Source organism: Molossus molossus, unplaced genomic scaffold (assembly GCF_014108415.1).
Source record: "Molossus molossus isolate mMolMol1 unplaced genomic scaffold, mMolMol1.p scaffold_m16_p_1, whole genome shotgun sequence".
Classification (NCBI taxonomy): Eukaryota; Metazoa; Chordata; class Mammalia; order Chiroptera; family Molossidae; genus Molossus; species Molossus molossus.
Genome location: NW_023425344.1, coordinates 219254813 through 219263117, shown reverse-complemented (window position 1 = coordinate 219263117; position 8305 = coordinate 219254813).

Genomic DNA, 8305 nt, shown 5'->3' with positions numbered 1-8305 from the left:
CATTTTCAGGGGCTGGGAATGGCGCAAGAGGTTTAGTGGAAAAAGACACAGGTAACTTGAGTGGGGGATGAAACTGTTTTGTAACTTGATTGTGTCGCTGGGTTGCATGACTGTGTGTGTTTATCAAAAACTGGCAGAAATGTACGCTTCAATATAAAGGGTGAGTTTTCCTTTATGTAAATTATACCTCAATTAAAAGAAAACCAAAACAAAATATAGGCACATACATAATCATATTATATCTCCGTATCTCCATCACCTGGGGCAAGTTCTCTCAATTTTGGGGAGTTGAGGCTTTAGGGGAAGTTGCACTCCAGGGGAATCAGAAGCACCCCACCCCCACCCCTACCTTGGAGCTACCCTTCACTGATGGCAGACCCTCCCGTCAGTCCTCTCCCGTCTTCCCTTCCCCATGAATGCCTAAGGTATGAGGCCATCAGTTTAAATAACACCAATAGTTATTCCATAAATTTATTAATTAAAAGTTTGGTGGTGGCCCAGTCGGTGTGGCTCAGTGGTAGAGCATCAACCCACGTACCAAGAGGTCACCAGTTTGATTCCTAGTCAGGGCACATGCCCAGGTTGCGGGTTCAGTCTGATCAATGTTGATGTTTCTCTCTCATCAGTGTTTCTATCTCCCTCTCCCTTTCTCTCTCTCAAATAAATAAGAACAAAAAAAAAAAAAACGTTTGGTGATGGCTATCCAAATTTCACAAGTTTCGAAGAGTTATATTCCTTCCAAGGTCCTTAGTTTTGTCCTGGGGAGGAGACAAAGGACACCTCTTTGGATGAACCATGTGCCCTGGTACATGTTCCTCAAATATAAAAGGAACTTGGGGTCTGTAGGCAAAATATTCTTGCTACGGTGAGCAAGCAAGAAGCCAGATCAAACGTGTGGAATCGGTCATGCTTCCCAGCAGTGACTTCAAAACTGCCCTTGGAGTATGCTTTGCCTTTGGAGAGCGTCACAGTGAAAACTGGTTGAATTATTATTGCTTTAAATAAAAGTGATTGTCTCATTCAACCTCAAACATCTCCATTAAAGATCTGTGATTTTTGTTTGTTTGCTCTCTGTAAATTGGACCTTGACTATATGATGGAACATAGAATACGTGCAATCTCATTCCATTATATTGAAATTTCTCCTACATAATATAAAATCCATTGTATAGTAGTCAAAGTGGTCAGTAAAACAACTTCCATCAGCAAACTTCCAATGTCTTTAAGGAAACTAACCCTGGCGCTAACGAACAAAACATCCTCTGCTGGCTCTTTCTTATAAAAACTATTAACAAATGCCTTTGGTTTTCTGACAAAGGAGTCAAATTAGTTCAAGAACTACAAGTAAAGTATAGGCTAAACACAGATTGGCCCTTCACATAATCTCCTCCTCTCCACCCTGACCCCTAAGTCCTCAGAATTGTTAAAACGCATTTTGAGAAGAATTCAGAGCTGAGCATTATTAGAAGGGACGGTCCTGCCAAGCACACTCTGCGGAGCTGGACCAAACAGTCTCTTTGTTTTCCATTGACCCTGGGATGTATATGTAAGGTAAGGAAGGTCTACTCAGCCCCCTGGCAAAGGTAAAACCATCTTTATGACTTTTTCCCCTGGTATTTCTGGAAGTGAATTAACATTTATCAATGCGGGCCCTGGCAGTGTGGTTCAGTTGATTGGGCATCATCCCATGCACTGAGAGGCTGCTGGTTTGATTCCCAGTCAGGGCATCTGCCGAGGTTGCAGGCTCGATCCCCGGCAGAGGGTGTGCAGGAGGCAGCTGATCGGTGCTACATTCTCACATAGATATCTCTCTCTTCTTCCTCCCTCTCTCTCTAAAAATCAATAAACTATTCTTTAAATTAAAAAAATTTTTTTTCAATGTAGACCAAAGTATGATGAGATTGAGATAAAAATTGTGAGGTTCTGTATCACAGTATTTATTGTGTACCAACCACGTACCAGCTACTGTGCTGGGTGTAAGGGATATGACTAGGAGCAACATGGGCACAGCTCCTGACCTCATAGGGCTTCTGTCCTAGTGGAGTGGTTGTCCATAAATAAGTAAACAAATACTAAATAAAAACAGATGTTCATTGGCTTAGTCTGTTTGTGCTGCTTTAACAAAATATCACAGATTTGGGTGGTTTGTAGCAACAGAAATACATTGCTCAGTTTTGGAGGCTGGAATTTCAAGGGATTGGACAGTCCACTCTTCAGGGAGAGAAAAATATGGGAGGGATACTCTGACATATCTGCCTCCCTCCTCTATCCCCCTTGGAGGAAGAGTGACTCATCAGCTTGGCAAATTTGTGAGGAGAAACTGGTTGCCTATGGTCAGCACATTCTCCCTAATCCAGACTTGGAGAATCCAGGAGAGATTCTTGGAGGAGGTGATGGCTATGCCAAAAAGGATGAGAAGAAAGGGGAGGTAAGTGGGAGTAGTTTGAGGAAGATACCACTCAGGTAGACAGAACAGCGTGTGGAAATCCCTGCAGGCAAAAGGAAACATAGTCCTTTAGGCAAAAGCTAAGAAATTCTGCATGTAGAGTGTAGAGGGCAAGAGAGCAGGAGCTGAAAGATGAGACCAGCCAAGGAGCCAGATCATGAAGGGTCTTATGTGCCAAACTCTGGAGTCCGGGCTTCATCCCGAGAACATTGACACAGATGGAAAAGTATAATCAAGAGAGTGAAGATATTTCATTCCAGATAGATCATTCTGGCTGCAGGGTGGACAATAGGCAGGAGGGTTGGCAGTTCCCAACCTTCTCTAAAAATGTGAGGAGGAAAGTTTCCTTTGTTGTGCCTTAGAGATCTTCTTTTTGGTCCTCCAGATCCAATTGCCCTGGGCTCCAGGTCTGAGCTTCTGTCAAAGGGTCATTTTCATACAGCCCTTCTCCCAGCTCCATAACCACTCATTGCCTCTCCCCTAAAGGCAAAGGGATGGGCACAGGGTCCCAGCGGTACTGCACAATCCCTTATAGTTTCCTTTTTACTTTTTAATAGATTTTTCAGAAGAGGAATGGGGGAGAGAGAGAGAGAGAGAGAAACATCAAGATGAAAGAGAAACATCAATTGGTTGTCTCCCGAACACACCCCGACTAGGTATAGAACATGCAACCTGGGTATGTGCCCTGACCAGGAATTGACCCACTACCTTTTGGTGTACAGGATGACTCTCCAACCAACTGAGCCACACCAGCCAGGGCTCCCTTATAGTTTCTTCCTTTCTTTTTAAATCTTCACCCAAGGATATTTTTTTTCCATTACTTTTTAGAGAGAGTGAAAGGGAGGAAGGGAGGAGGAGATACAGAGAGAGAGAAACATCAATGTGAGAGGAACACATCAATTGGTTGTCTCCTGCACACACCCTGACTGGGCCTGGGGATCGAGCCTGCAACCCAGGTATGTGCCCTTGACTGGGAATCAAATCCATGACCCTTCACTCTAGCCAACACTCTAACCACTGAGCCACACTGGCCAGGGCTCCCTTATAGTTTCTTTACACCCTGCTCACATATTTGTAAACAACCTAATTATTTAAAACTCCTTGAATGATCCTAATTTGAGTGTGCCAGCTGGCTCCTTCTGGGATCTGTGAGATAATACCCTCTCCCCACAAAAAGCAAAAAGGAAGCGTAAGTGACATGGGGAAAGCATGGGATTGTCTTCCTAAGAGCTATGGCTTGAGAAGTTTGCTGCTTAGGAAAGATAACGGACTTACTGAGGTAGTGGTTGTCTTTTAATAGACCTACTGTTTTGGAGAGAATGATGTTGCTCAATTAAAAAGAAAAACCATTGGAAATTCCACCTCCCAGAGACAAATGCTATTAACATTTTTGCTGAATATCCTTTTACACATTTCTATACATGTATATACTCGAACAAATATGTTCAGTTTTATATGGATGAATCATATTCCAAATGCTCCCTCCTATTCTATCTAAAATTTAATGGAAAAATATCCTCAGATGAGGATTTTTTTAAAAGTGTTCCTTAAGCTTCAAACTTATGAGGATTTTCTAGTTATCTTTTAATTATTATTTCTAACTTAATTGCATTAGGTACAAGACATTGCTCTCTAAGATCACAGTCCTTTGAAATGTGTTGATATTTGCTTTATGGCTCAGAGCATGATCACTTTGTGTCAATGTTCCATAAGGGCATGAAAAGAACATATTCTACAATTGTTGGGTGAAGTGTTTTATGTCTCTTATGTCAAATTTATTACCTGGGTCGATAGGCCTTCATATTCTATCAATTAATAAAAAGAAATGTGTTACAATCTCCAGGCTCTGTACCTGAGAAACCTTTTCCCCTCACTTCTGCCCACTTGCCCAGGCCTCCATCCACCAACTGGGGATTCATATTCACCAACATCTGACCTGGTCCCTGCAGACCCTGTTCTTGCCCTGATGGAATTGACAACCTAAGAATACTTACCTGGTCACCAACACCTCCCACCACACCTCAGACCTGGAAATATTTCTCCCCACTCTGAGCTTAGAGCATTCACTGCCTATACAGCCAATTCAACTCCTAGTCTGTCTCCACTGCAGTTATTTGTATTCATAACTTACTACTCTATCAGGTTTTAGATTCCGGGTGGTCAAAGATTATCCTATTTTTATATAACTGCTTTATTGTAATATAATTATTGACAAACCATAAAATTCACTCTTGTAAAGTATACGATTCTGTGGAAGACTATCTTATTTACCTTGGATCCTTTCAGCAGTGGTTCTCCATCTTGGTTGCACACTGGAATCACCTGCAGAGCTTTTTAAAAAATACTGCTGCCTGGTTCTCATCCCCAGAGGTTCTGACTTAATTGGTTTGGGGTGCAGCCAGAGCATTGAAATTTTTAATAGCCCTGGTGATTTTGACTTGGAGCCAGGGTTGCCCTTATAGTGCTTTGCACATAACTGGCACCCAATAATTGTTGGTTGTAATCATGAATTAGCCCTAACTTCTAATATCCAGCTAATTAACTCACCCAAGAACTACCTTCCCTGTCTCCCTGATAGTCCATCAGTTCTTATAACATCATGTTCTGCGTATGTCTGACTCCCTCACTTAGTGTGAAAGATGACTAGGAGACCAAAGCATTTAGAAAAGATGACTAACTATTTGTAAAGATGTGCAAACTTCAGTGGGATTGGATCACTGAATAAGAAATATAACAGAACACAAAAGAAATACAAATGTGACATGTTCCAAATTTCTGTATTCAAAAGTCAGGGATGAAATGGTTTTCATTAGGGAATCAGTAATTTATGGGAAAAGCTAGAGATTTCATTAATTTTGGAGACCAGAGGTAAAAGTAGTCCTGCTACTTTGTTTATGTCAGGGCTGAAAGTGTCTTGTTATTGTTTTTCTTCCTGTGGGACTTGATGTTCACTCTTAAAATGGTGGCAGGGCAGTCTAATTTCTGTTTCCACAGCTGTGAGCAGCATGAAGGCTGGGACTGTTCCAGTTTCATACATTATGGCGTCCTCATGCTGGCACATGTTAGGTGTTCAATAACTATTGGTGGAATGGATATGATCACACCTCATGCCACAGTATTTAAATATGATTTTAACTAGATAGGGAGCGGCACAAGTTTCCTTTTGTGGATGGAAGAAAGGCTTCTATGGAAAGTAACCTCACAGGGTGACTTGATCATAAGTTCCTAACTGGGCAGGTCAAGATGGGTAGTCATGCCCCAGGCATACAACTCTTTAGCAAAAGGCTTATCTTTGCCTTAAGCAAGTCCTGTCCATTGTTTCTAGGTTAACACACCTTTGAAAGGCCTCCTTTCAGACTCCTCCTTTTAAACTTTCTACAGCCTGAGTTTAACTATTCGGTAATCCAACCCCTGCCTCCCTTTCTCCCACCTTCATGTAATCTTCTTCCTTCTTCCCTTCATCCCAAATACATAAAAGAAACTGCAAAATTTATTCTCTAGAGCAGGGGTAGGGAACGTCCAACCTGCAGGCCGGGCCATATAAGGCCCAAGAAATCATTTGGTCTGGCCCTGCCAAAGCAACCGCAGGAAGGACTCGAAATTCAATAAATCTAGGAGCTTTTTTCATAGCAATATAAATTTATATTAAGTGAGTCATAATAATAATGTAAATTTTGAGGGACAAGCAAGGAACATTCATTACGGGAGAGACAGGACACATATGAGTACATGACGGGACAGACACAGATGCTTCTAGTAGGCTGCCCATGGCCCATCGGTCTGTACTGCAGTGACTCAGAGGACAGGCAGTGCCAGGCAGGCTGGGAGTGTACGTTGTGAGAGTGTTAACACTGTGGCAGAACTCCGGTGATCTGGTAATGATGAGACAAGATGCGATGATTCCTTGTGATATTGATGACCTTGCTTCTGATGGCTGATGATGATGTTGACTTCTTTTTTTTTTTTTATCCTCACCCAAGGACATTTTTCCATTTTTTGTTCAGATAGAGTGGGAGGGAGAGAGAGAGAGAAACATCGATGTGAAAGGGACACATCGAGTGGCTGCCACCCGCACGACCAACCAGGGCTGGGGACAAACTGCAACCGAGGTACGCACCCTTAGCGGGAACCCAACCCGGGTCTCTCTGGACCGCAGGCCGACGTTCTAACCGCTGAGCCAAACCGGCCAGGGCTGATGATGTTGACTTCTTTGTCAACACAGACAATAACTCCAAATCAAACCTTTATCCACATATCCACAATAAATGATCCTTGAAAAAACTGAATCTCGCCCTGGCCGGTTTGGCTCAGCGGTTAGAGCGTCGGCCTGCGGTCCGGAGAGACCCGGGTTCGGTTCCCGCTAAGGGCATGTACCTTGGTTGCAGTTTGTCCCCGGCCCTGGTTGGGTCGTGTGGGTGGCAGCCACTCGATGTGTAGCTTTCACGTCGATGTTTCTCTCTCCCTCTCTCCCTCTCACTCTATCTGAGCAAAATATCGAAAAATGTCCTCGGGTGAGGATAAAAAAAAAAAAGAAAGAAAAAACTGAATCTCAGATGAAGATTAAGGCAATTATAGCACACAGAAAAGACCTCAAGAGTCGATGATACTAACATTGGATGTGTTCCAAATCCAAGATGCAGGATTAGAACAGCGATCAAAGCAAAATAACCCCTTGCTGGTGAAACACACACTGGATAGTTATTAAAACTTAAGTGGTGTGACATCTTACAAAGAAAAGTTGATGCAGTGTCAATCTTTCCAAGAGAAATGGACAAGTGATTATTTTTTTGTTGTTGTTGAAGTCAAAAGCAAACCTGTGTGTCTAGTTTGTGGCAATTCGTTAACAGTAATGAAAAAAGCCAATCTGGAGCATCATTGCAGCTCAAAACATGCTAAATTTAATGAACTGGGAGGCAAAATGCATCTGGGTAAAATCAATGCTCTTCAGCAGAGTTTGGAATCACAACAAGCCGCTTTTATTAGGCCTCGTTGTGACAAAGACAACGTTATGTAGTGAGCGAGCTAGTCAAAAAGAAGCTGAGGCCTCATGCAGAGGGAGAGTTTGTGAAAGAGGGCATGGTGGCTGCTGCAGAGTTGTTAGCACCAGGCAAAGTAAAATTGTTTCAGAGTTAGTTTGTTTTGAAGAACAGATCAAATTACTGACTTAGCACAAGATATTGAAAAAACACAAGGCTCCTGCAGATTTCCAATTTTTCTCTCTGGCTTGTGATGAGACAACAGTAATAATAAATACTGCCCAACTAGCCATCTTCGTTTGTGGGAAAACTGCAGAATTTGACACGCAAGAGGAACTGCTGTCACTGGAAACCAAGCATGGTACTACAAGAGGTGAGGACTTGTTTGAGAGACTTGTTTTATCAACAAAAAAACTTGAGCTAACATTTGAAAAGTTAAGTGGCCTTACTACAGATGGAGCTCCAGCCATGGTTGGCTCACAAAAAAGGGTTAATTGCATTTGTCAAGAAAGAACTGAATTGTCTCAATCTTGATCCAAGTGATTTAATTATATGCCACTGCATCATACACCAAGAAAGTCTCTGTGCACAGTCGTTGCGGCTCAACAATTTGATGTCGACAATAGTGTTATGCATAAATTTTGTCAAAAGCAGAGGTTTTAACAGCCGCCAGAAAGGAGTTATTGACTCTGAGTGTGATGATCTTATTTATCACTGTGAAGTGCAGTGGCTGAGTCACAAGAACATGCTCAGGAGGTTTTACAAACTGTGGGATGAAGTCAAGCAATTCATAGAAATGAAGGGAAAACTGGTCAGGAAACTCAATGATAGCAAGTAGCTGTTATGATGTAGTGTTCATGATGGACATTAGCAAGTACCTCTC